This window comes from Camponotus vicinus, unplaced genomic scaffold (genome assembly GCF_025532165.1).
Source record: "Camponotus vicinus isolate PSW18456_S1 unplaced genomic scaffold, iyCamVici1.0 SCAF_10, whole genome shotgun sequence".
Lineage (NCBI taxonomy): Eukaryota > Metazoa > Arthropoda > Insecta > Hymenoptera > Formicidae > Camponotus > Camponotus vicinus.
This window is the reverse complement of record NW_028141946.1, coordinates 961,644-989,509: the sequence shown is the minus strand read 5'-3', so window position 1 is coordinate 989,509 and position 27,866 is coordinate 961,644. Positions and strand designations below refer to the sequence as shown.

The following is a 27,866-nucleotide window of genomic DNA, read 5'->3' as shown; positions in this document are numbered from 1 at the left end:
GCATCGTGCACTTTTATGAGGCAACGATTATGCCCTAAACTCCAAACATTCCGCCAGCACCGTCGAGAGCGAGGAGTAACCGCCGTAAGGGGTGCGGTTGTAAAGAGCAGTTTGTACTACGAGCTTACATCGATCGCTCGAAATACATTATCAGTCTCCTTTTCTTCCTGGCTCTTTCTCTCGCTCGCCTCCGCCCTCGGGAGGATAAACGCGGGGGCGTGACGCGTCACGATTCGGAGGAGAAGGTAAAAAGGAGAAAAATGGAATAAATTAACAACGATAAGACTGTGAAATACACTCGCGACTGGAACTGCAGGGCCGTTAATGTCGGTGACCGCCGGTGAAAAGCAACATTGTAGCACGCTAGACGCGAGTCGCGTTAGGTCCCTCGTGCGGAATGCTGTTTAACGCGGACAGAGTCGACGTTATTGCTAGATGGGGCGAGCTAAAGCCCGTTTACTTTGCGTATTACGTGCATATAAACGTGTAAAATATTTCTCAAATAAGTATATTATTCCTCTCAAGATGAGTAAATAAGAGAATCGCACGAGTCGCGCGGTACTTGAGACACCAGATGAATAAAACTCGGATATAGTGAGTCGCGATGAGCTTCTCTCTCTCTCTCTCTCTGTTTACGTATTCACCATTCGAGTCCTCGGGATATAACGAACCGTTGGGGAATATATATATACACACATATCGAATATATTCTTCGTTAATTCGAATATGATCCAGACATTTTTGAGATTCGGCGCGTCGTTCCTTTTCCACGTGGAGCATCGTAAACGAAGGAGGGAGGGTGGAGCCACCATTAAAGTTACCAAGATCATGCCCATTACTTTAATGAACGATGCCCAATAAGCGGTTCCCTCGGCTTATGCCGAACGTCGAACTGGAAACCGACTATGTTAATCCGTGCCGGCTTTGCCAACCGTGCATCGGGGACTTTACCGAAGGAGAGGCTCGGCCACACACGAAGATCAGATCGACATTTTCTCGGGAATATTATTTCTTCTGGATTCTTTTTACCTGCTGCGATTATATAAAAGCGGCCGCTAGCAATTAAGACAAAGATACCCCCGTGAGAACTTCATCCCCCTCCATCGTAATTTCCAGATGCTGAGCTTCGAAGATGAGCGGGACTATTAGTTTATCGTACTTTCCTCTTTTCGGTGTATTATAATGCATAAATAAGCATAAATATAAATAGCATAAATAGTATAAAATAGCATAAAATAGTATAAAACAATTTATTGAAGGTATATTTAATCGCAGGTTTTATTCAAAAATATTTCTTTAATTTATATTATAATTTATGATATAATTTTATATTATAAATTATAATATAAATTAAAGAAATATTTTTGAATAAAACATGCGATTAAATATACCTTCAATAAATTTTTATTAAATTGCGTTTATTTAATTTATATCACGAGCAGAGATGAGATGGATTCGACAACATTGACAACAATGCGTTTCTAACCATAAGGCAAAAATTTTCGGAGACTTGCTTTTTCCACACAAAATTTTTTTTCTCCTTACATTTGTCGCTATAATAGCCCGAATTTTTTCACCCGATTTTTTGCGATTGGTCTCAATCCTTTTTTTTTTTAATTTCACGGAAGTGTTCCATTACTTTTATTTTCTATGTTATGTTTTACACATTTTTCTTTCACGCCATATTTTTGTAACCCAAAATAGTTGAATTGGTATGAAATACGTTACGCATTTTAGTCTTTCCTTCAATTATTTACGGATATGAATTTTATATATAAATATTAAAGATAAGATATAGTTTCTTCCTTCGTTTAAGTAAAAATGTATATTAGTCTAATCAATATACAATATTTAATATATATTTCAAATCCTTCAAGAATAATAAAAAGAACGAAAAATAATACATAATATAATATATAACATTTAGAAATTGCCATCATATAAAATAGTTTAATCGTGAGTGATGAGATCCCGTCTTCCAAACAGCTTTGCATAGATGCTGAAAATGTGTCCGTTACCTGCCTGCACTTTTTTCGTGCAATTTTTTGTCAGATCGGACCTCGTAAGAAAGGAATACATTCGAACAATCTTCTCTTTTTACCGCCGGTTGCGGGGGAGGCGCGCGGAAAGATGGCGGAAGATGAGAAGAACAGCACCGTTATAAATTCGAGCACGAAAAACAGGTCGTTTGGTCCCGCGCTTCAGCCTGCCTCTCGCGTAACTTTATGGTGTATCAGTGCAAAAAAGGGTTAGCCTCCCTTAGGGTCTCCCTAGGAACGTCTGTGTGTAAGGGTCACCGTTATTACACGAATGCAAAATGTCCTCTGTCGCTCACTCACCTCCGGACCGTCGACAGTAACGTTAGCTAAATCGTAACTTAATCACGCGAGCGTGGTCCTCGTCGGCGAATCGCTAATTAGGAAATTTCGCACGTTCAGCATCGCGCGCAGCTGAAAACTGTAGCCAACCGCTCTGGTCATGTGACAATTATGACAATTCGTTGCACGTATCAACCCGGAAGTGAACCTTAGATAATTTTATACATACGATGTCGAAAACAGTGAAAGTCAGTGTTCCCTGGGATCTTTTTCATCGGCCATGTCTAGCTTCATTTGTTTGGCTGCTTAAAATTCATATCGTTGGCGCATCATTCATTATGTCTCGTATATACTAGCAAAGAACACAGCAAGCTTTGTGGTTTATTTCACTGTAGAACAGAGTTATGCCTGACATGTATAAACTCGAGACATGAAGTACCGTATTAGAACTTTGACAGGTTTATCCGTTTTCCTGTTTATTGTTTATTTAGCTTGATTAATTTTTAAAAATCATATACATAAATGTAGTTTGATAGTGCAAAATTACATTTTTTAGATCTGTTTTCCATTAAAATGAAAGCCATCTCGAGTCAATCAGTAAAAATGTTCCTTTGTTGATTTTTTAAAATAAAATTAATGAAATTTAATTCACACATATTTTCATTCAAAATCATTTATATAATTTTCATAGTAACATGTACATAAATATTTTGAATTTGTTTTGAAAAATAAGTGTTAAAAAGCTGCTGCCATATTCTTGACGTGATACCCGGCATGTTGCGCGATCAATTATCATAACAGTACACACGTGTTCACCAATCCTTGGCATTCAACGTGTTTTACTGAAAAAACAATATTAAAATGCCCGTCGTTTATTTCTGGGTGCTTCTCCAATACGTTTCCAAGCTGTAATGTAACGAATTTGCGCCAAACAAGTTAGTAATCTTCGCCAAAAATATTATTTTTAAAATTAAATAACAATAGTAATAACGTGTAAATATTATTAAACAACGCGTGCTCTCTTAATCAATTATGGTTATCAAGGAATGTTCACGAATACGGATTTAGAAATCTGTACATGTGTATTAATTCTGCATGAACTACATTTTTCAGGTAAGCTTCCGAAAACGATTAAATATTATTAATTATTCATACATTACTATCTATTCCAAGTATTCAATAATGAATATTTCAATAAATATATTTTATAATGCAACACGTAATGTATCTTGACCGGAAAATGTTGTGCGACGTAATCTACTTTCTACGTTTTAATAAATGTGAGAATACGGTTTATTATATTTCGGATCATTAAATCCAATTGATAAAAAATGTTATTAAATGTAGAATCGATAAATACTTCCTTAAAAATTTTTTACGCAACTTTACACAGCCAAGTTCTTTTTATTTGCATTACATGCACAAGAAGATAAAATATCTTCATCTTTATAATCGATTTATTCATGTTTTGATTTATCGTCAAGATAAAATTACGCTACAATGTACTCTCAAACAAGATGAATAGGGAAATGTGTAAATATGCCGATAATGTCATAGATGAGAGAAACATATGCGCGCATATCATTATATAATCTTTATTTCTTTAATCTTATCGTCAAAGAGAATAAATTAACTTGCAGAAACATAGCAAGAATAAATGTACGTGACACGATGTGATAGAAATAGATAAGCACTAGAAAAGTCAAATTAGAACATGCATAACTAAAAAATTTATTATAGACAATCAAATTATAAAATAATCGTTGCAAGTTTTATTAAAAACATTATTAAAAAGTTTTATGGGGTTTTGATAGTCAATATTTAGATTTTACAATTAAAACTATTTTTTCTAGTATTATCTTTTATTAAAAACATTATTAAAAAGTTCTATGGGATTTTGATAGTCAATATTTATATGTTACAATTAAAACTATTTTTTCTAGTATTATCTTTTATTAAAAACATTATTAAAAAGTTCTATGGGATTTTGATAGTCAATATTTATATGTTACAATTAAAACTATTTTTTCTAGTATTATCTTTTATTAAAAACATGATTAAAAAGTTTTATGAGATTTTGATAGTCAATACTTAGATGTTACAATTAAAACTATTTTTTCTAGTATTATCTTTCTAATATTCGATATTAGAACGCAAACAACATTTTTTTCATCGATTATATCTGTCCGTGTATTTATCACACACGTATAAATCGCTGTCTTTCATAAACTTAGAAACGCGGCGCGGCCGCTTTTAAGATGTCGGCACGAATACCTCAAAGAGAGTATAGAGATCGAACATTGGCAGAGACCGAGAACGGTTACGCGTGGTAATATCTTCATTTGCATTGATGGTCGTCTCGATACGATTCGCTCCCTCAACGCGACTTTGAAAGCCGGCTTCTCGCATCTCATATTCCGCCTAGCGAGTCCGCGCTTCGAGACGATAGTACGTTAATCGATAATTCTCTAATGAGAATACAAGCGCGGAAACGATACTATTACGACACTCCGTTTCTCTTACGTGGCTTGGAAAAAAAAAGAGTATGCGAAACGTGAGATAGATACTAAAATTTTTCATCCCGTCCCCGACAGAACCTCGCTAGCGAGTTATTGATCGACCTCGACTCACTTGAAAAAAGCAGGTGACGTGAAAAAAAAAAATTTTATAACAGGAAAGTACATCGCGCGGAAAATATTCTCTCTTCCACAGCAGAATGCGTTAAATTGTTAGATGTGACATAGCGTTATGAACGTAAAACTCTAATAAATACTCGTAATGTAGAAAGTTATGGTTCGGCATTTGCGTATTTCAGCGAGAAAGCAAGACACCGAAGAATGATTACTTATCGCAATGATTAAAAAAGCTATTAATATAATAAATTATTTTTCGTATATTTATCGAAAAAATAAAGAAAATATATTTATTATATTTATAATATATTTATTTATAATCTATTTAAAATATATATTTTGTCTCTAAATTTATCTAAAAAAATAAGAAGAATAAGATTTATTTTGAATGCATCGATAAGTATTAATTCTGTTTTATACAAGACATAACAACATGATTAATCGTTAGCACGATAATTAAAATACTATATAGACATAGAATGTACATAAATAATATCATTAAAGAGAGAGAAAGAATGATAATTTTATTACACCACGATAAGATATCTTTCTTCGGATAAGAGCAGACTTTCTCACAAGGGAAAACTCAAATATAAAAACATACGTTATTTATATTCTTATTTTTCATATTTTCCATCTCGGTAGAGTCGTAATTATTTCGTCGAAGTTGTAAATATCTATCGACTATTTCCAAAGTTTCAATTCTAAAGAGCTTCCTGAAATAAACCCGTAAGAATTCCATAAGAGAAAAAGAGACGTATATAATATGTCTAATAATGAAAGATCAATCGTGAGGGAACATTATCACTTAATGTATCCGTAGTTACATACCGCAGCCTATAACGAATCCGGAGCTAATTACACGCGAACAACGTTGTAAGAAACGAAGACAGCGGCTAACGATAAGGAGGGCGGTACCTTGTTAATGGATCGAGTTTGCTACCTTGATAATACTTCCCCTACTGACTATCTCTCCGGACTTCCAATCCTATCGTATCCAATCAACTCCCGTGAACCCAGCATTTCTCCCCTCTCTCTCTCTCTCTCTCTCCCCCTCTCTCTATCTCTCTTTCTCTCTCGATTAGCACATCCAATTTCTGCCAGTGATAATTACGGACAATTCATGTGAGTGCAAAATTAGTTCGAAACTTCAGCGGTATTTTCGCTTTCTAGCTATAATTTGACAGCGATAAAAGATACAACGATATTATATGCACACATACATACGCACAAACATTCAAGATTCATCTGCTGCCTATAATAAACGAGACTGCGGCATATTATAATCTCTCAGATCGTCAAATCGTTATAAATTGCTTTTGCAAAAATTGCCTTTTGTATGTATTTTATTTCGCAATTTTTTTCAATTTTTCGGGCGTTGGTCCAGAATTATGATTGCATCTGTTTCATTAATTGATTAATTTGTTTTAAGAATATTAGCAAGAATTTTATTAAGAAATATTCAAGAATGATAGATGCGTTTTTAAGTCTTTTCCTATCCAAGCAAAATTTCTACTTAAATATATATCTAGATCTGCTGTTGTAAAATATGAAATATATTTTTATTATCGCAAACCGACTTCGTCAAATGTCAACTATTATCAATTCAAGGCTCTTTCCACGGTTGATAACACTTTCTCTTCGGGACTGCAGGTCATCGTTGATAGGCGCCTAAGCATAAATCCCAAGGAGCTTTTAAGCTTTATAAGTTCCAAGAGAGAAACCTAAATGTCGCTCGCTGCGATCTGCTGAAAGTTCCGTCGTCAGTAAGCGGCTCTTACGCAAACTGGGCGAAAAGTTTGCTATCCCTTTATCAACGTATTCGCTTCGTCAGCCTTCGTGGTTATTACAAATTTTATGATAAAAAGGTTAAAGTCCGAAATTAGTTGAAAACTTGTATCGTCGCGATGACGTCAAACTTTCTAAATAAAAGGGATTGAGTGACTCGTTTGCTCGAATCTCCTCCGACTGTTTCTTTCTTACATCTTTCTAAATCTCTTTGAACTTCCAATATCTTATGATTTTTCATTTTAAAAAAACATACAAAAAATGCTTCGTTTAATCAAATTATTTAGTGAGTCTAGGTACAATGATTTTATTTTTTTTTTCATACATGCGTGGAGAAGAGGAATACAATTGCAATTATATTTCAGATTCCCATCGTAGAAAAATAATTATCTCATGTACATTTATTCGATTTTATTTGTCTAATTCGTAATTTAGTCCGAAAAAAGATCAACACTATGACAATTCAATTAAGCGTCATTTGCCTTCTGTTCACGTCTCTCGGCTTCCTAGGAATTTCAAAATTTATTTTCGTCCCTCCTCACGCATTCACGAGCATTCCTTTGCTGATATGCGCATGGGCATAAAGTCGAAAGTGCTTTTAAGCTTTACAAGTTCTGCAGGGCGCGCGCAGAGGAAACCAAAATGTCGCTGAAGCGCGGATCTTAAAAGTTTCATAGTGCACGAGGACTCTTACGACTCCGCGAAAAGTTTCGTTTCCTTCTCGGACGAAATGGGTTTGACCGTGCAACGTTTGTGGGGATGGATTTTCTTAAACATTCAGTCATCGCGAAGATTAAGAACGAGAACATTGTCTACTGTAGAAAACTGAGACTCAGAAAAAGAAGGAACGAGATGATTTTTTTTCAAAATTATTACACAAACTATGAACGAGATGCGATTCTACACACATAGAATTATTTTGTCAAAAAATCTTGTTTCCTCGCATATAAGGAAGCAAATCATAAGGAATTATTATTAGATAAAAGCAAGTAAATTGAAAGTAGTAAATTGAAGAGTCCGCGCAAAAGTAAATATCCAAAAATATACAAAAAATGCATTATTTAACTTTTGATTCTATATTTAGATGTTACTTTAATTTTTATGTATACGCAAAATGTAAAAAACGCAACTACATTTGCATGAATATTGAAATGTAAATTAATAATTAATGCGTTTACTTTTAAATTAGTTTTTCTTATATAACACTATTGTTTTCACTCATTCTTTTTACAATGAAAAATCTTCAGTTCGAGTAATTATTTCTAACAAAGTAATTATTTGAAATAAATCTGAAATATAATCACAATATTATTGCTTTTTCCTTTTGCACGCACATGATTATAATTAATGAAGTAAATTAAAAACAATGCGTTCGAAAAATATATTTGTTACGAGGACAGCGGTCATATAAAAATTCATTGGCACAAATTCAATGGTTAATCTTCAATGACCCCAAAGCGACGGGCCAACGAAATAGAAAGCAGCGAGAATTGGCAAACGGCGCCAGAGTTAGTGGAAAATCTTCGAATTCGTCAAAGTATCTTCGCGTATGTTCTCTTAAAAATTTTGCCTGAATATATGCTCGTGCACTTGCATGAAATAGTCATTTAGAGAAACGAATAAACTAAAAAAATCACATTTTTTAAATAATTTTCCAATATGTAAAATGAATTAATAAGATTTATGTTTTCAAAGTATTTCCCTTACACACATTTACATATTCTTTCTCTCTTTTCTATAAATTTATTCTTACTTATTTCTAAGTGACAATCAAACTTCAATATCGTTTTCATTCTTAAAAGACGAAGAAATTGATAGTATAAGTATTATGCGTTAGAATTCAATAGCTTTATCGAAAATGGCAAGTGCGAGCAGCCAATGCATCTCTAAACACGGTATATTACACACACACATCGTATCTAAAAAATTCACTTCTGCACTTTTCAACGGCATGTCAAGCGATAAATATTTTAAGACCTCCAGAATTTCGCATTTCGACAAATTTATAATTCAACAACACGGTTCAACAAACTATCACCGAAATATTCGCGCCAGTTTGCCACGTTTACTTCGCTGCTAGTCTCCTAAAATTATTTATGTGTATATTGATGTGTAACGATAAACAACAGAACGTACACGTAAGCTGAAAAAGAATAAGGATATATGGAAGGTTGGTCCATTCTATCGATCCAGCGTGCGACGTGCGCACAGTTTTATTCCGAAATAGCGTAAAAGACGGATCATGGCGGATTCTAAGGCAATCTCGAAATGTAGCATTTCGTATCCCAGATTTTATCAAGATTCCAAGTTTTCTGCGTCGAACTTCCGTCTATATTTTCTATCTTTCTTTAAGGGTAAATTAATATTTTAATTAATTAAACTGTGCATTAGTGGAGAATAATCTTTTCCTTAAAATTTTATTTCTGATATTTTCTTCTTTATTATTTTTACTTTAGTCTCACAAAATTACTATCAATAATGAAACGAAAAATAATTTACATTTTTGAGTTATAAATTCGATACCTTAACAAATACATTTGTAACAAACGTGAATAACAAAACTCAGGTTTCTTCGTTGTTCATATTTTTATTTTTGTTGTTCTAAGATAAATCTTCCTCGACAGAACATTTAGATAATATCAAGTAATTTCTAATCGTACACGCAAAAAATGTAAATATATTTTGATATTGTCCTGGTAAAGTAAAGAGCAATAATTTAAGCGCGACACAATATGATTAATAAATCTTGACATTTTTATGTAACGAAAAAAAAATCTGCTAGAAAATTTCATATATGAAAAATTTTATATTTTTGACATTCATTCCGACATAAATCATATTTTTTGCTCGCGATAATTTATTATTTGCCGTATAATATATTCGTTAGTCTTTTCCATGAATAATATAATTATATTAAAGATATTTTTGTATATCTAAAACCTTGATGTTGCAAATTTTCGCACGCATTGCTTCCTAGAGCGATCAATTACGCGAAACGGGATCGTGTATTTTATGCTCTGTCCGATGCGCTATAGCATGTGCATGATTTAAGTCCGAGGATTAACTCGTCTCGGCGCGACAACATTTTATCTGGGAAAAATATAAGAATGCGACTGGATTCTGCGCTGAAAACATTGTTCACTAAGTGAATTCCGCGTCGTCGCCGGCCTGTAAAGCGTCTGCGCATCTTCCTGAACCCGTGCATATCGGATGCTGCGCGCACGCGTGAGACACCCAGTACTCGAAGAAAATGAGCAGCAAATAGTGCGAAGATTTTTCGAAGCATCGCAGAAATTTATAATTCCCTCGATATAAAAATCAAGGATATATAACTTTTGATTAACTTCTATTTAACTCTTACGATTAAATTGAAGTACACGCGAGAGAAATCGGATTCTTTTCTGTCAAATTTGACTAATTAAGTTTTATTGATGAAAGAAGAGTTGTAAGTTATTGGAAATAACTTCCTCTTTATCTATTTGTAACATTTTCGATGCTCATATATAGTTTTATTATTATATTTTGCAAAGTGTCACAAGGGTCTTTAAATAATGCGCAATTTATGGAAAATTAAATTAATGTATAAATTACACTTATTTGTATTGTTAATATAAAAATTAATTACTTGAATTCTCTCAATAGAGTACACTTTAATAAAATTTTAATACATTTTGATTTTATGTAATGATATTTTTTTATGGCCTGCCGATTCTGGTACAAGCTTCCCTATAGATTTTATTTCATAAATACTTAAAGAAAAGATGTACGAGAAAATATATTACATACAGTCGATATATTTTGTAAAAAGTATCATTACTTCAAAATTATATATGATTTTCTATCTAAACTTTTATTTTTCTTCTATGTCCAAAATAAAAAATATTTGCAAGATAGTAAATATAAAAAAATGCAACTGGCAATGCGTTGCACAGCGATATTACCCGTAAACACATCTGTTCTTACATCTCTCATTTCTCTGCAAAGGCTAGTCATATGCACATATGAGAGAAATTTATATAAGATGAAAGGAAGATGGGAGATGTAGGAGGTTAAAAATAAAAATAAAGATCGGAAGAAAATGAAATAGAATGAAAAGAAATGAGGCACAAGGGTGTCGCAAAGTATACACGTATCTTTTACATATATTCTCTTGCACCTTGTCTGTTACGCAAGTTCTCTCCGGTCAGTTTTATGATGGCTATCGTTAGGGGTCAATGGTCCACGAAATTGCGAGGTCCCTCGATCTCGTCAGTTTCTCGCGGTTTCTCCGTACAGTCGAACGTGCAGCTATTTCTAAGCTAGAATTCCTATTGGGTAACGAGCTATCCCCCGATCGATTCTCCAGTGTGTTGTAATTTGGATTAGCATATTTTGAGTAGAGAGAAAAAGCTTTCAAACTATTAAAAAAAATATAGTATTACACGCGCACATTGAAACGTCACATTGTCTATTTAACGAACAAATTGCTGTAGGTCATTAAGCAAATGAGAGAAGCGAGAAGATTTACGATTGCGTTAAACGCATCTCTTGCTCAAGTCCACGTAATATTCTGCGATGCAAAGTAGCGTGCGCGAAATGCGTAAAAAGGACGATTTCTCCCGAAGCTCGAGCGCTAATTAACTTCGCCTTCAGCCTGTAAAATTTCGCCACCTTGCACACTTCGCATGACGGATCATAACCGGAGGGCAACGAACTTCAAAATTGCGCTTCTCCCTTCGATCGCGCGCGGCCCAGGCATCCTCGTCCCATGGATCCCAGGATCCCGTGCGCGAAGTACGGCGCGATTGTCCAATAGGAACGAAGGCGGACGTTCGACCAGACCCGAGGTTCTCTTTACTTCGGCGAGTGTATTAGATTGGCTTCGAGATACGTGACCTCGCTTGAGAATCAACTTCGTTCCCTTCTCCACCCACCCCTCCGGCCTTTCATCCTGCGGGCTTCCCCCCGCACCCCCGTCCCACCCCATCCCTCGCCGTACCCTTCTTCGCTCCCTCCAGCAAGCCGTGGCAACCGCCCTAGCCAACCACCGTTGCAACCTAACTCAACCTTCCCGGAATAGGTCTGAGCCTCCCTTCCTCCGCGCGTTTCTCTCTCGTCTTCCTTCGTCTCGCTACATTTCTTTTTCCCTGCGCGCTCGTTGCACGCTCTCTTTCTCTCTCTCTCTCTCTTCTATCTCTCTCTTTCCTTTTTTTTACACATTCTAGCAAGCGGCATGTTCGCGCGATGATCGTTCACTGCCGAGTGAATAACGAAGTATAAGCCTCGGCTAGTGAAGTAATTTGCTTTCCCGAGCTCAACTTAGTTTCTTGCGGGTTATGATTTAATTATATACTTTCTCAACAAATTTTTATTAAATATATACTTTCCCATGAATTTTTTTCATTACGAAGATTTAGATTCAGTAAATAAGCGTCGAGTATTAAATCGAAAAATGAAAAAAATTGAGTTGTACCGCGAATTTTGTGGATTTCGATAAAATATGTATTATTCAAGATATCAATAAAATGTATCTTTAATTATTGCAAAATTACAGCGCTCTCAACTTGTTATTTTTAGACCGCGACATTGTTTCATCGACTTTAGAGAATGCAAAACATTACGCTTGTAAAAATTTCTCTCGCGTTATTTCACGGTCGCTTCTCTCGTTGCAATAATGTCACATATCAACTGCAACTTTCACGGCAGATACGACCCTCGCGCGCTCGCCGAACGTGGTTTAATCAACAGACGGCGCGATAAACCGGTGTCCGCGGCTTTATACATGTTTGGCAATATCGAAAAATTCGTACCGGAGAATCGGACGGAATTAAATCAAAGAACATCGGCGTTATCGGGCGGATTCCCGGCAAATGACCAGAATTTCGAGACGGTTATAAAATTCTGCACCCGCGCGATGCTTCGCCATGGCCGCACTTATATACGTGTATGTATACGCATTATGTATCGCACGTACACCGAGAGATATGTGTGCAACCGCGAATTGTGCCGGCTAGAGGAACAAACTTGTTTCCAATGTGTTCACCTCCTGCCGGAGCCAAAGAGCAATTCCTATTCCAACGACTTTCCGTAAAAACGTCTCATATCGTGAGACATTGTTAAATATATTACGCCATTGCCTCCTCTCGGATACCACCGATGTAATACATATGTATGCGACTACAAGGGAGGAACGGGGGAGAAGAGGAGGAGGAGATGGGGGGGAACCATTTCGATAGAAGATCACGTGCCTACAAGGTTTTACAGTCCGCGCGTTGATCAGAGAGTCTAGACGGCAGTCTGATCCGAAACCGTCCTCGATTTTTCCGTCAGATGTGACAGGCATTCCACGTGTATAAACAACTGTCAAAAAATTGACACGTACATATTTTTGAAATTTTATTATTTTAACAAATGTAGCATCGCGTAATTCATTTTATTCGCGTAGGAAGAACGTTGTATAAGATCCTGACTTTATTAAATCAATGCGCTATCTCTATCGAGAAGCCTCTCTTCCGGCGCACAAGGAGAGACGCGTAAAACTCGCGAGCTTTGTACGGAGAGATTTTTCTGTTCCATCACCGTTGCGGTATCTCTCTTCCTATCCTATCCGACTTCTCATTTTCCGCTTCCACCGTCCCTTTCCCTCGCGTTCACGGATATTCCCTGCGTTTTCACAATCTCCAAGTTTTCATGTCCCTGAAATATATCCCTTCGTTCCAAGTTTCCTCGACTCGTTCCTGCGACTCGAGTCTAATGAGACTGCAACGTCGCCATCGAGATAGACGCATGGATGTATATATACATATATGTATATGTATCCATACCTAAATCCCTAAGTACCGGATTCCGTATATAGGTACGAGCGCATACCAACGCACGGAAATGCGCTCACTGACATCGGCGACGTTTGCCGACGTTTCTCTGGAAACTCGACGGCGACATTCCTCCGCCGATCTTCTTACTTTGTTCATCCTACAACGTACCTCGCTTTTACGTAGCCAATCTTCACGTCAACAATGTAATACGCTTTACATCTCGGCGGAGACAAATAAAATTTCGCGAGCGAGAGACCTGTCCCTGATGAGAAAAGTTAAGAGACGCTTATTCGCGAAATTTGTTCCTTTCTTTCGATAAAATGCAGTTCGAGATAATACAACGGTAATAAGTTTCTGGCGGCGAAATAAAAATGCCTGACTTGAATTACCAGACTTAACTGGATCTCGTAATAATCAACGATATCTCTCGCTGCAGCGTCTTTTTACCGCGTCTGCTTTAAATTCACGCGTTATATATCGCTTTAATTCGCAGAAAAATTCGCATAAACAAATATAATATGAATTGGATAGTTTTAAAAAATTTAAAAAAATTTTTACGACTTTTGAAAATATCAAAAATTGTCCAGGTATAATTGATACTTATATCGAAGGTAGATGACAATTTTATCAAAGTAGAAAACATATCGCCGACTTGTTAGATCGGCTCACATTTATAACTTTGCTACAAGCCTGGTAATCGTAAACATAATAGGGGGTGTAAAGATGGGAACGGTGGTAACCAGCTGGACAAAGCGTCCGTGTCGAAACATAAAATCAGACATTGCGACTACCAGTACGATATCGTCTGCGTATGAACGTAAAGAATCCTCTTTACGATATTGTCATGCGGGTTTCGAGATGCACAACGGGTTGCGCGATGACTTACAATTAGCTGGCTAATTAAGAAATCCTGACGTCTGCGCGATCCGCGAGCTTACTTTACGTATTAATATCCACGAGAGACTCCCAGCGAGGATGCGTACAATTAACATGCATTGATCAGGCGTCCTAGATATTACCGCAATTATTACGATAAAATTGCAAAAGTACGATGTACCAAATTGCATGTCGGATGGCTAATTGGTGTAAGATTAGCGTGAAATCTTTTCCGAGTAAAATATTACCTATCACATATTATAAAGCGCACTGAAACATGAAGACACATGCAAGACATGTAACAGAAAATGTTAAATGCAATATAAATATTTGAAAAGCTTCAGATCTCTGAAATATATAAAATTATACTACACATAAGCAAATGGACATTGTAAATGTTATAGATTGCTTTAATTATTTGAATCAAACATTGTAAATAATTTATTCATTGCATTATTAATTTCAGGAAACGAGAAGAGGAAATCTATGAAGCATCTTACGCTAACGAAACAAAGTTCTATAGAAACTTTATTGAAGCCAATGTAATCGAGAAAACGGGAACGGTTCAAGAAATAGAAATGGGAATTTAGATACCTGCTCAGATTTATGTCAAACATTCTATTTTCGTCTCTTACGTCACTCCCTTCTCACACATATCGTTCTCAATTATCCGAATAAAATATAAAATGTTTAGCAAAAGAGAGAATACATATTCCATCGTCTTTTCATTACTAAATTCATTAAATCAATGCATTAGTCCTTTTTGTATAAAAACTATTAATTTATTGATATTAAACTCTTTTATAATTATTTACATATTAATATCAAGTGACAATTTTTGAAAAATATAATTCTTTTCACCCCGACATAATTTCAATTTGGCAGTATATTTAACATTTTACTCGCATTCTAATACTGGCGAATGTGTAGGTAGAGGAGAAAAAATTTCAGTAGGATTTCGGATCTGTGCCTTTGCACGAGTCGAAGCGATTGGTCCTAAAAGAGGCGAAAGAAGAGCAGTGGAGATGGGTCACGCACATAGATGAGTAGATAAATAGGAGTTTACTCAATCTCCGGTGGGAGGACGTAAAGCAAACGATATTGGAACCGCTCGGGTGTGCATCGATGTAAATAAAGGGATGAGAAAATCTTCGTCGGGGGCGTTCGTGCATGCGGCCATTACGCTAGATTGGATCTTTTTCGTGAACGTCCTATTTGATAATCACGTCGCCTTGTGCCTTCGTACAGGTTTGTTTTTTTTTCCTTGTCAATTACCATCTTATCGATTACGAATGATTCCTGATAAATTTAACGTCGGAAATTGCGATGATCAGTCTAGTGCTATGTATTATTAAATTAAGTTATTTATTATCAAATTATCAATTAAGTTATTTATTATCAAATTAAAAGAAATATAAATTTTCTTTTTTTATAAATATTAAGCTAACTTATTTAGCTATCACTAAAAAAATTTCTTTGTTCATTTTCCTGTTAATATAAATAATTATGATTTTATATAAAGCTACATCTTTTTCAAAAATATTTTACATGTAAAGTTATTGCGTGTAGGTATTGGATTAAAGTATAGAAGCATTTTCTCTTTAGAACTTGCAAGATAAATCTCGGCGAAATGTATCGATTTCTTAAGATTTTAGGAATAATCAAGCGGGATGGCGGACCGTATCCGGCGGGTATAGTTGTAACAGCTACAATGTTACATCCTTGACGGTGTGCGAGTAAATTTCATAGCGCGGGCGAGGACCGCAACCGCAATAAAAGACGAGCGCATCCACGGACGTGCTCGTATACTGGAAGACCAATGGCGACACGTGCAAACGCGCGACAGTGAGCTCGAAAAGAGGTAAGCCACGTATGTATGTATTTGTGCGGGTGTGTATTTTTGCACATGTAGATGCGCGCAAAACAGACGAACAGACGAGCAGACGAGCATGTGCGGATGACACACGTGAAAATGTTGCAGCGACTGCATCTACGGCTACTGCGGCAACGCTGCGGCTCCAGTTTATTCATGTCCAACAAAATATTTTATGCAAGTCGGTGAGAAGGTTTTCGGCGGATCACACGCACGCGAGACATTGTCGACCGGCTAAAATTGTCCGGCTATCAAGAGCCGGCCTTACGGCTGTGAAACACCGTCGCGCACTTAGGCCGCGGTTGTGTACACAAGAAGAGGATGATTTATAATTTCAGCTATACAATGTATACGTCGGGTTTGCATCTCGATTGTCTTAACTTGACGGTTACCCGCGACCCGCTATTTCCCCCAGTCACGACACCGCTCGCATGTTGGATTTTATCCGACATGCAATTTCTTTTCTATTTTCTTGTAATTTATTATCCGCGTTTCCACCCTCGGAGAAAAGGAATAAATAATCGACTCGAGTATTCTCGTATAACAAAATGCGGAATGTAAATTTCTCTTACATTATATGTATATGCGTGCAGAATAACGTAGCGATAGTTTATAAGATAATTATTCGAAGCTATTTTGTAAGGTTTATATTTATATCGTAAAAAAAATATTCACATTTCACACACGAAAATATTTATTCGTTGAAACACAAGAACAACAAATATTAATCTCTCATACACTCAATAATATATTAAGAATCTAAAAAATAATATACTTTCCTAGATTCTTAAAACATAATACATATAATATTAATATTTTTTAAATCACGATTTTATTACAAATTTCACATTTTTAACTCGGTATCGCAGCAAAATAAAAAATCGCGCGTCTTGCAAGTTTAAAAAAAATGTCATGATCGAAGAAGAAGGGAGCATTTTATAGCATAAAAGGCGAGATGACAGACGTAACCTTGTGTCTCCCATTGGTAGAAAAAAAAATTGAGATTCCGACTTTATTTTACATACGAACTTTCAAGTGTCATCTGCATCGAAGCATCGTATATGTATATGCTATGTGTGGCCATCCCGAGCGTAAATCTCGCGAGCGCTTAATTGTACAATTGTAGTAAATCAAGCGATCAGCGGGAAACCGCAATTATCCCCGCGCAGACAATGATAAATCATTTAGTAAAGATGCGAGGCTATAAAATATAATAGCGCACTAGTACCGCGGTTGTGTGTTACAGCAAAGTATGTAAAACTCATGCGTGTGCGTGTCGCATATTAAGAAAACCGAAAACCCGTATTCCATAACAAAGTGACTAAAATAGCACATGTGCGAAATATTATATACCTTACCTCTACATACATATCGAGTCATAAATGTCATTAAACACATTATATTCATTATATCGTCAAACATATTGGTAATTTTATGTGACGCTAAAAATAGTAAAGTTTTTCTTTAAATTAATGAGACCTCGATAAAACTTTTTTTTTTACTTTTAGTAATTGTAAATTATTATAATTTGTCTACAAAACGCAAAGGTGAGAAAAGTAAGCTAGAATATGAAGCGATTATTTCAAATATGTGTGAGTCTCGTTATAAGATTCGATAAAATGCGCATGTAAAAACATTTACGAAATATATATGAAACCAACGAGATTTTTTAGCAAGTTGTTTCCGAATCTAATCTTAAGTCATTTATAAAATAAACGACTCGTATGTGTCAGTTTCAATTTTTCGACAAGCAAAATTAGAATCCTTGTTAGGAGATATATGAATGATTTGTAATTTACATCATTCTATAATCTTATGTCTCCTATCGGATATTTGTGAATAAAATATTCTTGGAGCTCTTCTTTTATTACATCCAACCACGCCAACTGTCTAGCGACGGCATTACTTGGGGTAGGCACGAATGCGAACGTGAATGGAAAAACTATTAATAGAAGAAGGAAATTAAAAAAGCCCCGATTTAAATACTTTCTTTGATCGATAAATAAATCTATATATAATATCAATATATAAAAATAATCTAATAAAATATAAATAATCTATCGATATCCCCGCATTGTGACAAATCATCTGTCACCTGATTTTTTCTCATCTGTCAAAGCTGTCATTATTCTAGGATATCACCGCGCGCCATCGTTAGGCGTCCATCCTAACTACCATCGCCATTCTCAGCTGTGCGTAGCTATGTGTAAGTGCATCTACGAGAATGAGTGTAAACGCACACAATAGTCCTCTTAGGCGGCTAAACATGGCACACAGAGGTAAGAGTACGGGAGCTATGCTCGATATCCGTCGCAGGCAGCAGCCATTATTCAAGAGAGGGTACAGTTTCGGCGAAATCCTGATCGCATACTGACCTGTGGTTCGACGTGGGCGAGGAATTTCGCGTGAATCGGGGATTGTGATCGCATCGCCGAACTAGACTCACGTGGTCACGTGGGCACCACGCACGTTCCCACACGTAGTCGCCGCACAGATGTAGAGACGCGGATTCCATAATACTTTTTTTCACGCATGCGCGTTCCCGGGCGACGTTCATTCACACGCGAGACGACGAGATGGACACCGAAATGAAATCGTGCGGGAATTTTTCCGTCCCGGCGAAGCCGCCCCTCGCGACAGATAGCGTGATTTGGTGAACCCTGACCGGACCGGCCGTGTGTCGCGGCTCCAACTGTTCACAGTTAGTTCCCCGCGAGTTTCCTCCTCCTCGCCTCTCTCTCTCTCTCTTTCTCTCTCTGTCTCGTGCGCACGTACACGAAGAATACTAAGCGACAGGCGCGTATAGTGTGACGGGGCCGAATCACGTGCCGATTACGCTTTAAGTTTACGCGTCCTTGATGTCATCTTTCGTTTAAACGCGCGGGAACAAAGGGCGCGAACTACCCCTTTGACGACTCCATTCTTATCCTCGACAACTTGGCGCGAGTCGTTAAACGTCGAGCGATTCTCGATCCACGCGACACATTTCGATATCAACGCTTGTCGCTTCGCGATCGATCCTCGGATGGTCGTTTCGTGGGACAAACGTTAGGCGCGACAAACAACGTCGGATCGAAACGTCTGTCCGACTGCGTAGCAGACGACATAATCGGAAGGCATGGAAACGCGCGAGCTCGATTTCGCTGGCGCTGTCGTCGATACCCTCGCTCGCTACCCTCGTCACTTTCGTCGTCGCCACGTCAAAGGTGTTCGCTACCGTAGGTGGTGCGGCCGTTTCGGTCCTAAGTAAAGGTAACGCCGTGTCTCTCCGAAGATCCAGAAGCGAGAGGAAGAGTCGGAATAAAGTGGGGGGTTTATGGGTTTGCATCCTATGTACTCCATCGTATCCCTAGTTATGGCTCCACGACAAAACCCACGTGTATAACCTTCTTCCCCGTGACGTTACTCTCTTCTACTCTATATCCAGTATATAATTCTATCCGCACGCGATACATGTATACGTATATCCTATATCATGTGCATGTATATGTATATGCTTACGAAAGCGTATCAACGTGCGGCTGATACGAGTTCATATAACCAGTAACCCTCCGGAGTCTTGTATGCAAACGTTGAGTGCATTTTAGTAAAATTGAGTTGCTTCTTCACCGGATTATACCAATCTATTCCAACCTACGTCTTACGCCTTACGAAGTATAATATTCGCATTTTGATCACGCGCGATTTGAAAATTTATACTTTAAATATTATATTTGAATGCATAATAAAACCATTTCGTTAAATTAAAAAAATATGTATAATCTCGTGTATAATTTTAAATTAAAGTATATTGTTATAACCCATACAACACACACACACGGAACATTGAAGTAATATTGCGGCAATATTGCAATGCTGCTGCAATGTTACAACAATATTAATAATATTGCTGCAATATTCTATGCTGTGTGAGAAATAGATTTTTTTAGAACAATATTTGTAACTTTGTGCATTGTATATTTATGTGTATTAAATATATAATACATGAAATATAATCTATATCTTGTTGGCATTTTGTGACAAGCAACATTTCAGTTTGATGTCTCGGTTTTATTAATATCATTATACTCTATTGCACGAGCCCTTAGGTATACAAATAAATTTACTCAGACAAGTTTCTGTAATAAAATATGCATGTGAAAAAAGATATAAAGCTTCTCTACATGTACAAAATTATTGTACATGAATATATGTCATGTTGCATGTCAGATAATGCTAAAACAAAAAGGAGCTATATAAAGATGTCATAAGGCAGCGGTATGCGGTAGCTAGATTCCTTTCGGAATAACTGGTGACGTCAGAAAGGCGGGAAGCGGCAGTTGTCGGTAAAGCAGAGTACTATTACACATTATCGATTTGAGGCGCGTAGCATGATCGTAAGATTCAAAAGTGTACAAGATACACGCACATTTTTTTATTTTGGTCCAGCGTCTCGACTCTGCAAAATTATTAACAATTAAAATTTATTCAAAATAATTTTAATTAAAATTATTATCGACAATCCATCTAAATTAAATTGAACCGAATATTTAAAATACATAACAATCATATATTGCTTGGATATTTTCCAATCCAAACAATTTCTAATAATTCCTCGAAATATAGTGCAACACCTGGATGCTAGGATGCTAAACGCATCCTGAACCCATCCCCCTCGAACGTTTTAGAAGGAAGAAAGAAGGATGATTGTAGAGGAATCGCGCTGGAGGGATGGAAGCGCATGTCGCGATGGTCTGGAGGGAGAAACGCTGGGCAAACGGCGGCCATGATGGCATGGGCAGACCAATGGTTGCGTCTGTTCGAGCTGTTACTGAATAATGGCCGCGCGGATCCGCCCAATGTAAAACCCGATGGACGTTACGCTTATTGGATACGAAAGCGTTAAAAATTTTATTGCGTGCCTGGCAGTTACACCCCGCTTTTGAAACTGTCCCCTGCTATGATTCCGTCCCCTCTCCCTCGCTACTGGTAAAAAGCCGGTGCACCGATCTGTGGAAGCGTGTAGTTTCTTTAGAAAAACTACATTCCCTCCCCCGCCTGAAGAATGTACCTCACGAAATTTACTTGTCTCGATAAACAGTCAAACTCGATTCACTGATGAACTTACATATCATTCATACTAAAGTTTGTTATGCAATATGCATAATATAAATGTTGGACAATACGAGATTAAAATATAACGCAACCTTGTGTGATACAATTAGAATACTCAACTGTTTTTAAAGCACAATGTAACATTAACTTGATACAATATTTCTGTAGAGATATATATAAATATATAATATATATAGAATAAACGTATATCATAGAATAAAAATGAAATATGATCATGTTATCATTTTTATCTTTATCTTAGAAATATAAAAGTTAAAAGATCTCTCTGCAAGTATGCATTATTGATAAATAATTTCTTATAAAATAAATGTTAAATATATACATATATATAATTTATATAAATAAAATATAAAAAATAAAATAAACAATTTAATACGATGATGTTCATAGGAAATGTATTTGGTACGATAAAAATAACACATGCATTAATTTATCTCTTGTAGTTATTATATAACACAATAATTATAATATAGATAACATAGTTAATAGTCGCTTAGAATGAATAAAATCATTAATAATAATTGCAAAGTAATTATTTTTAATAACATTAAAAAAAGAATCAACTTTAACATATCTACAAATTGTTATTATAGACAACTGAACATTGATATTCAATAGATAACGTTGTGTAATCTGGATATCAAGCGTAAAAAATAACAACACATTTCTTACAAAGTATAAAAATAGCCTTATGTTTAACGCAAAAAAGTGCAATGTTTTTTCTCATGTTGCATTTTATCCGATATAAATGTAAATTTACTGTTGCATAAATTAAAGCGAAGTACAACTCGCGCATTAGAGTGTCTCATGGTGTGTTTCTCAAAATATATTATTCTTTAGAATATAAATCCACACTTTACTTCCGTCGGCTGTGTGTATATCGTTTAAATTTTAAAAAATCATAAAACATGATTATTCATAACTTATTTCTTTTAAAAAGACAGAAAATTATATCGCAAATTAATGCGTAGGTGGAAAGATACAAATTTTTATTACATATATTTCTTATTTTTATGCATAGATACACAGAAATCATTGACAACAGATCGCCAATTTATCAAATTTATAAGATTATTGCAACTTGTAACACAGCATTTTATTCATCAACTCATAAACGTATTTTAAATGTGAAAATAATAGTGTAAAATTGAATTTTTTAGAATTTTTTTATTTCTTTTATATTAATCTTTCATAAATCATGAGATGCGTAAATCAATCGTGAAAATTTTTATTTATCTCATCGAATGATTAATAGATATAATTAGATCGAAAAAAATCGAGAGACTGCATTAAAATAGCAATCGTAGAACCTGCCTTATATATAAATTGCATTGCATTGCGTGTCGCTAATTATTTCAGTTTCTAATTACTCTCTCGTATGACCCATGTTTTTCCGATGACATGCGATAATTTCATCGAAATGATTAACGTACAATTATGTAGGTAGTAATTATGGCTGATCACATCATACTTTATTCGTTCGTTCTCGACTATCGTGCTTATCTTGTAATCGTCGGTTGTCAACTCTCATGCCAGCTATGTAAAAAAATTAGCCATGATCACATAATAATTTTTATTTCGCAAATGATAGATCTGAATGACTGAGCGTAGTGTGAACAGCGTAATAATGGAATAATAAATTTTATCGAACAATTTGCTGATGATAATTGTGAGATATTCTAGTGTGAATTAGGGATTTTAAATCGCAGATAATAATTATCCCTTGCGATGTGTGTATACTACGTATAATAATGAAAATAAAAATATGAAATGTAGAGCAATATTATAAAATAGATATATTGCAGAAAAATATTATAAATTGCAGAGAAATATTATAAATTAGATATATATTTCGCAGAATTAATATACTCACCTGTGTGTCGATGATAGATGATTTTTTGATATCTTACAGTACCACATCCTATTGGGATGCAAACACAATACGTCCAACACTGTCGCACGTATTATTCCTCTACGTAACAGTATATATTTTCGGTTCATTGACTCTCGCGTTTATTTTATCAACAAACACCTAGATCCGCGTTAAGTTCTCGTTTTTTGTAACACATAAAAGAAAAAGATATCTCTTTGATATCGTTAATTAAATAAATGAAATATTATGTTGTTTTTACATATAATAAATATTATTTAAAATTTCTCGGTATTTATTTATAGTAACATATATCTATAATTTTCGAATTTTTATATCGTTCTGATTTGTAAATTAGAAATCCAGAAGAATTTAATTATAATTTATGCAATTGCATAATCAAATAACTTTATAAAATAAACAAATTCGTGAATCGGATTGGTGTGGATTTGTGAACTATTCTATATTTCTTTCTTTTTTTATCAAATTTTTTTTATATTTCTTAATAAAATCTTAAAATATAATTAATCGTTTTAGCTCTCATTCAGTAAAATATAATTTATTTATTTCACCAAAAAAAATAATATAATCAAAAAATTAAAATTTAAAACATTGAAAACACTCTCGAGCATTTAATAAACTCGTGTATATGTATTATTCAGCGACAACTGAATATATTAAAGAAAATCAAGAGCAAAACACAAAGGACTATATCACAAAATCTTTCTAAATTAGATTCTCCCAATTATTTTTAAAAATTTTAAAACACCATTGTTACAAGGACTTGCTTGACAATATTCTGCATTTTTTATTTCAGTTAATCACATTCGGTCACGGTTTATTTCTCTCAAACTCGACAACAAAGCGGTAGTACAACGTCTGCAAAGTTGTATACGATCTCGAAATAATCAAAAGCAGCCTGTTCGCGTCACTTAAATGATTCGCGGAATAATATCTGCATCTGTTAATCTCGAAGACACGCGAAGAATGCAAAATCACAGCGTGACATCGAACGAGTCGCCTTGTTTATTCATTTTCGTAGGACAGGTCAGGGAATCGAGCCGGAATCAAGACCGTCCATGATACTCGTATATCGTAAATTCCTCTACTGACGTGACACGTAACGCATGCGTCGCCTGCGTCGCATCTTCGTCTCTCGAAAGCGCGAAAGATGACAAGATGATATTTATTTTTTTCTTTCGGATCTATGTAGGAAGCCGACAGCACCGCGGAATGGTAGCCGGGGGCGACCATGTGCTTCGCGAGGCTCACGAACGTAACTGCGCGTGCGCCCCTCGCCTAAGCTTGACCCCTACGCACGTCACAGATGAGAAGAGTTCTTCCATCGCTCTTTCCCCTCGTTCTTGTCGTTGTACGGTCGTCCTCTCCCAACCTGGACGCGCGAGCTATGTACGCGGAGAGATGGATACGCCGTAAAACTCCGCCGAGTCAACTAAAACAACCCCCTGAGTCATGAGCGTGTAGGTGTGAGAGAAAGAGAGAGGGAGAGAAAAGAAGGAAAGAGAGCTCTTAGAGAGTGAGGTTTTGCGAGATTACATGTTTGTTCAGTAACACATTGTGTTCTTGCACAAAGGAGGCTCCGTCTTCTACTGCCTCTGCTACGATATTATTACAAATTTTATATACTCGCCGGTTTTTATATCCACTCGTAACTTCTGGCCGAATTTTTTTAGAACGTCTTATAAGATTTTTATAAAATTAATAAATTGCAGAGTCGACATTCTAATAATAAGCATTATACGTGCATTATAAATATAAAGCCCCAATCAATTTAGAATCGATATTTTTTAAATATACGTATATTTTTTTATTAGAAGGTTTTTATTTTAGAAGGAATTTTATTCCTCTTAGAAATATATATCTGTGTATATAATATTATAGTGATATCTTAAGAAAGCAATAAAAAAATCAATTTGTTGAGCATTTAAGTAAGGAATATATGTATCATATACATATAAAAATTTATAATTTGTGATCAATATATAATATGTAAAGATTATGTAAAATAAAAATGCGTAAGTACAACAAATATTACAATTTTAAATTAATATTATTCTCTCTCTTTACATGTTTAAACATCATTTTAATCGCATACATCTGTGGTATATTGCGCAAATATCTTTGACTAATTTCTTGCGTAAGAAAGATCGTTGACCTATAATAACAAAAAAATATAGCCTGTATATCTAAGTCGACACCGCAAATGAAATTAATGACAATGATTCCATCTTAAATCAAAATAGCGACATTTATGCATATTTCTTTAAAAAGTTCATCGAAAGAGTTCACACTTTTTCTTTAAAATTGTTTATCCATTCGAAAAAGTATATAAGAGAGTTTGAGAAAGAGAAAGAAAGAAGACAAGATTTTTAATGTTACAAAAGATTTTCTTCTCTTATTCCGAATAAACACTATCATTTATCAGTCTTGAAATGCCTTATGTTTTTAATGAAACATCGACATAAATTTGACATAAATTTAATTTGATAAAAACTCAATAATAACATAAAACTATTCGAAAATGCCTAATATTTATTTCGTTCTAAAAGCTTGCTGATTTTCCGATGCATTCGGATCGAAAAATTAATATTTAGAAAACCAACAATAATCAAGCCTCAAGTTTAAATAGACGAAGAAAGAAATCTTTCACACCGATTTGGCAATAAATGTAAATTAGCGCGATATTTTTTATTCCGCATAGAAAACACCTTGAAAAGTATGACGAATTTTTTGGCCTCGACGAATCCAGTGAATGTCCGCGAAATTATGTAAACACGAAGCGCATGAAGATCGCGAACTGCACCGACACGAGTTACCACTGATCTCTCGACTCTCGCCGCGTTCCGGGAACATTCCGTGCACCGGAGATGCATCCCCTTTTACGCACTTGCTCCGACCGCCGCCGCCGAGTTTCCTTTACAGGTATACCCATGCGCACTGCACGAAAAACGAAAGAGGCAGCATCCCGTCGAAGAAGGTGAACCTTATTCGTGTATCGAACATTCGCGTCACATAGGTAGATACCCGGTGGACACAAAGGTTACGAACCAATGGCGTCGGGGTGGGCGGTCACGCCGCGGAATCTCTTTATTTTTCATGAAAAATGCAGATTCCCATTATTTTCACATACGAAATACGACGATAATGTTTGTTGCCGCCGTGTGTCTTTACGCGGGATGCGACATTTATAAAGCTATCGAAGGATACTTCAATATAACGTGTACGTAATTGCACAATCTTCGCAGCATTTTCTCAATTACTACAAACTAAAAAATCATTCAGATAAATTTAGATGCAAATTTTGTTCTTGTATTGACGTTTATAAGTTGAAAAAACAATTATTTAACATGTTTTTCTTTTTATTTAATTTTTCTACATACTGTCTATCTAAAATTGGCAGGTAATTTTCTAAAGAAGGGTAAAGATAGCACGGCATTTACGTCATTAGTTATTTTGGTTGGGATGCATTTTTGTACAGGAACGATTGTAGAAATAAATAAAATTTAAATACGCTCTGTTGTCGTGAATTTTAGAACTGAAATAAAAAATAAAAAAATCAAATTGACTATTTCACAACGTTTCAATCTTCTAAAATACTTTAATTTTAACGCAGAAGTGAGATGAGCTTCCAACTTAACTGCGAAGGGTGCAGTGTACCGTGGAATAACAGATTATTCTTGGAAAACCTTCATTTTCACAGTCAAACAATACTAAAATCACAAATAACTCGCTAGTGTGTTTACAAAGAAAATGACGTATCGTAACATCTGTGCTTTACATGTGTAGAAGGATATACAATTTCGTTTGGACGTACATGTTGCATCTTTTGTATCTTTAACTCATCTTGTCCAATTATTATTGACAGGATTATCTACATATTATTTTTAGTTTATAGTGTTTGAAATATTTTTTTATTCATTAGCCGATACGATATAATTATTGATTACAACAAGAATTTATATTGTTTATGGTAACATTTTAAATTAAATGAAAAAAGTTATTTCATTTAAAGCTGTCTTGATTCAAAGAAATTTGCTGATATCGTAGATAAAATATCATTAATATTCTAATTTATATATATTTCTTTGCGCAAATACAAGTTATAGACACAAATTATTGTAGGATATTATTAAAATCACAGTTTCTCTACAAATATAAATAAAATTCTTTTAAATGTCAAAAGAAGGAGAGAAAGGAACAAATGCTAAGTAAAAAATTAAAATTGATAGGACCTTTGTTCAAATGCGGTATGTTCTGAAGCTCGGTTTACAAAAGGGTAAACGTATAAAAACTCAGGTCTAAATTGAAAACAACCTACTTTCACTTCATGAGATTTATCTAGCGACTACATGAAAACTTTACTATGAAAAAATAACCCTACCCATACGCTAAGCAAAAGAAAGCAAAGAGAAAGTTGGGAAATTTCTTATACAAGTATATTATTTTATATTTTAATATCAATGAAATATTCCGGGAAATATTGAATATATTTTGCAGAAAAATTCACTTGTTAAGTTTATATATTAATGCAAAAAGAGATCAATTGTTCACAATTCTTTTTCTAAAAAAAGCTAATTT

At 35.3% G+C, this 27,866-nt stretch overlaps 3 long non-coding RNA genes across 5 annotated transcripts in view; 2 read left to right on the top strand and 1 right to left on the bottom strand.

Annotated features, from left to right (window-relative positions):
- Positions 1-17,938, top strand: part of LOC145960187 (uncharacterized) — a 61,247-nt gene extending 43,309 nt beyond the window's left edge. For all 3 annotated transcript variants that reach the window (XR_014435281.1, XR_014435280.1, XR_014435279.1), the window contains exons 3-5: positions 14,876-15,657; positions 16,058-16,270; positions 16,391-17,938. This is a non-coding gene — a long non-coding RNA (uncharacterized LOC145960187). The remainder of the gene's footprint in view (positions 1-14,875; positions 15,658-16,057; positions 16,271-16,390) is intronic.
- The window catches only part of LOC145960185 (uncharacterized), a 269,249-nt gene extending 250,050 nt beyond the window's left edge, over positions 1-19,199 (bottom strand). Inside the window, exon 1 of the long non-coding RNA XR_014435273.1 lies at positions 18,658-19,199. This is a non-coding gene — a long non-coding RNA (uncharacterized LOC145960185). The remainder of the gene's footprint in view (positions 1-18,657) is intronic.
- Positions 19,200-19,444: 245 nt separating this feature from the next.
- LOC145960196 (uncharacterized) lies at positions 19,445-21,393 on the top strand. The gene is made up of 2 exons (XR_014435295.1): positions 19,445-19,602; positions 20,888-21,393. It is a non-coding gene; the product is annotated as an uncharacterized LOC145960196 (long non-coding RNA).
- The last annotated feature ends 6,473 nt before the right edge of the window (positions 21,394-27,866 follow it).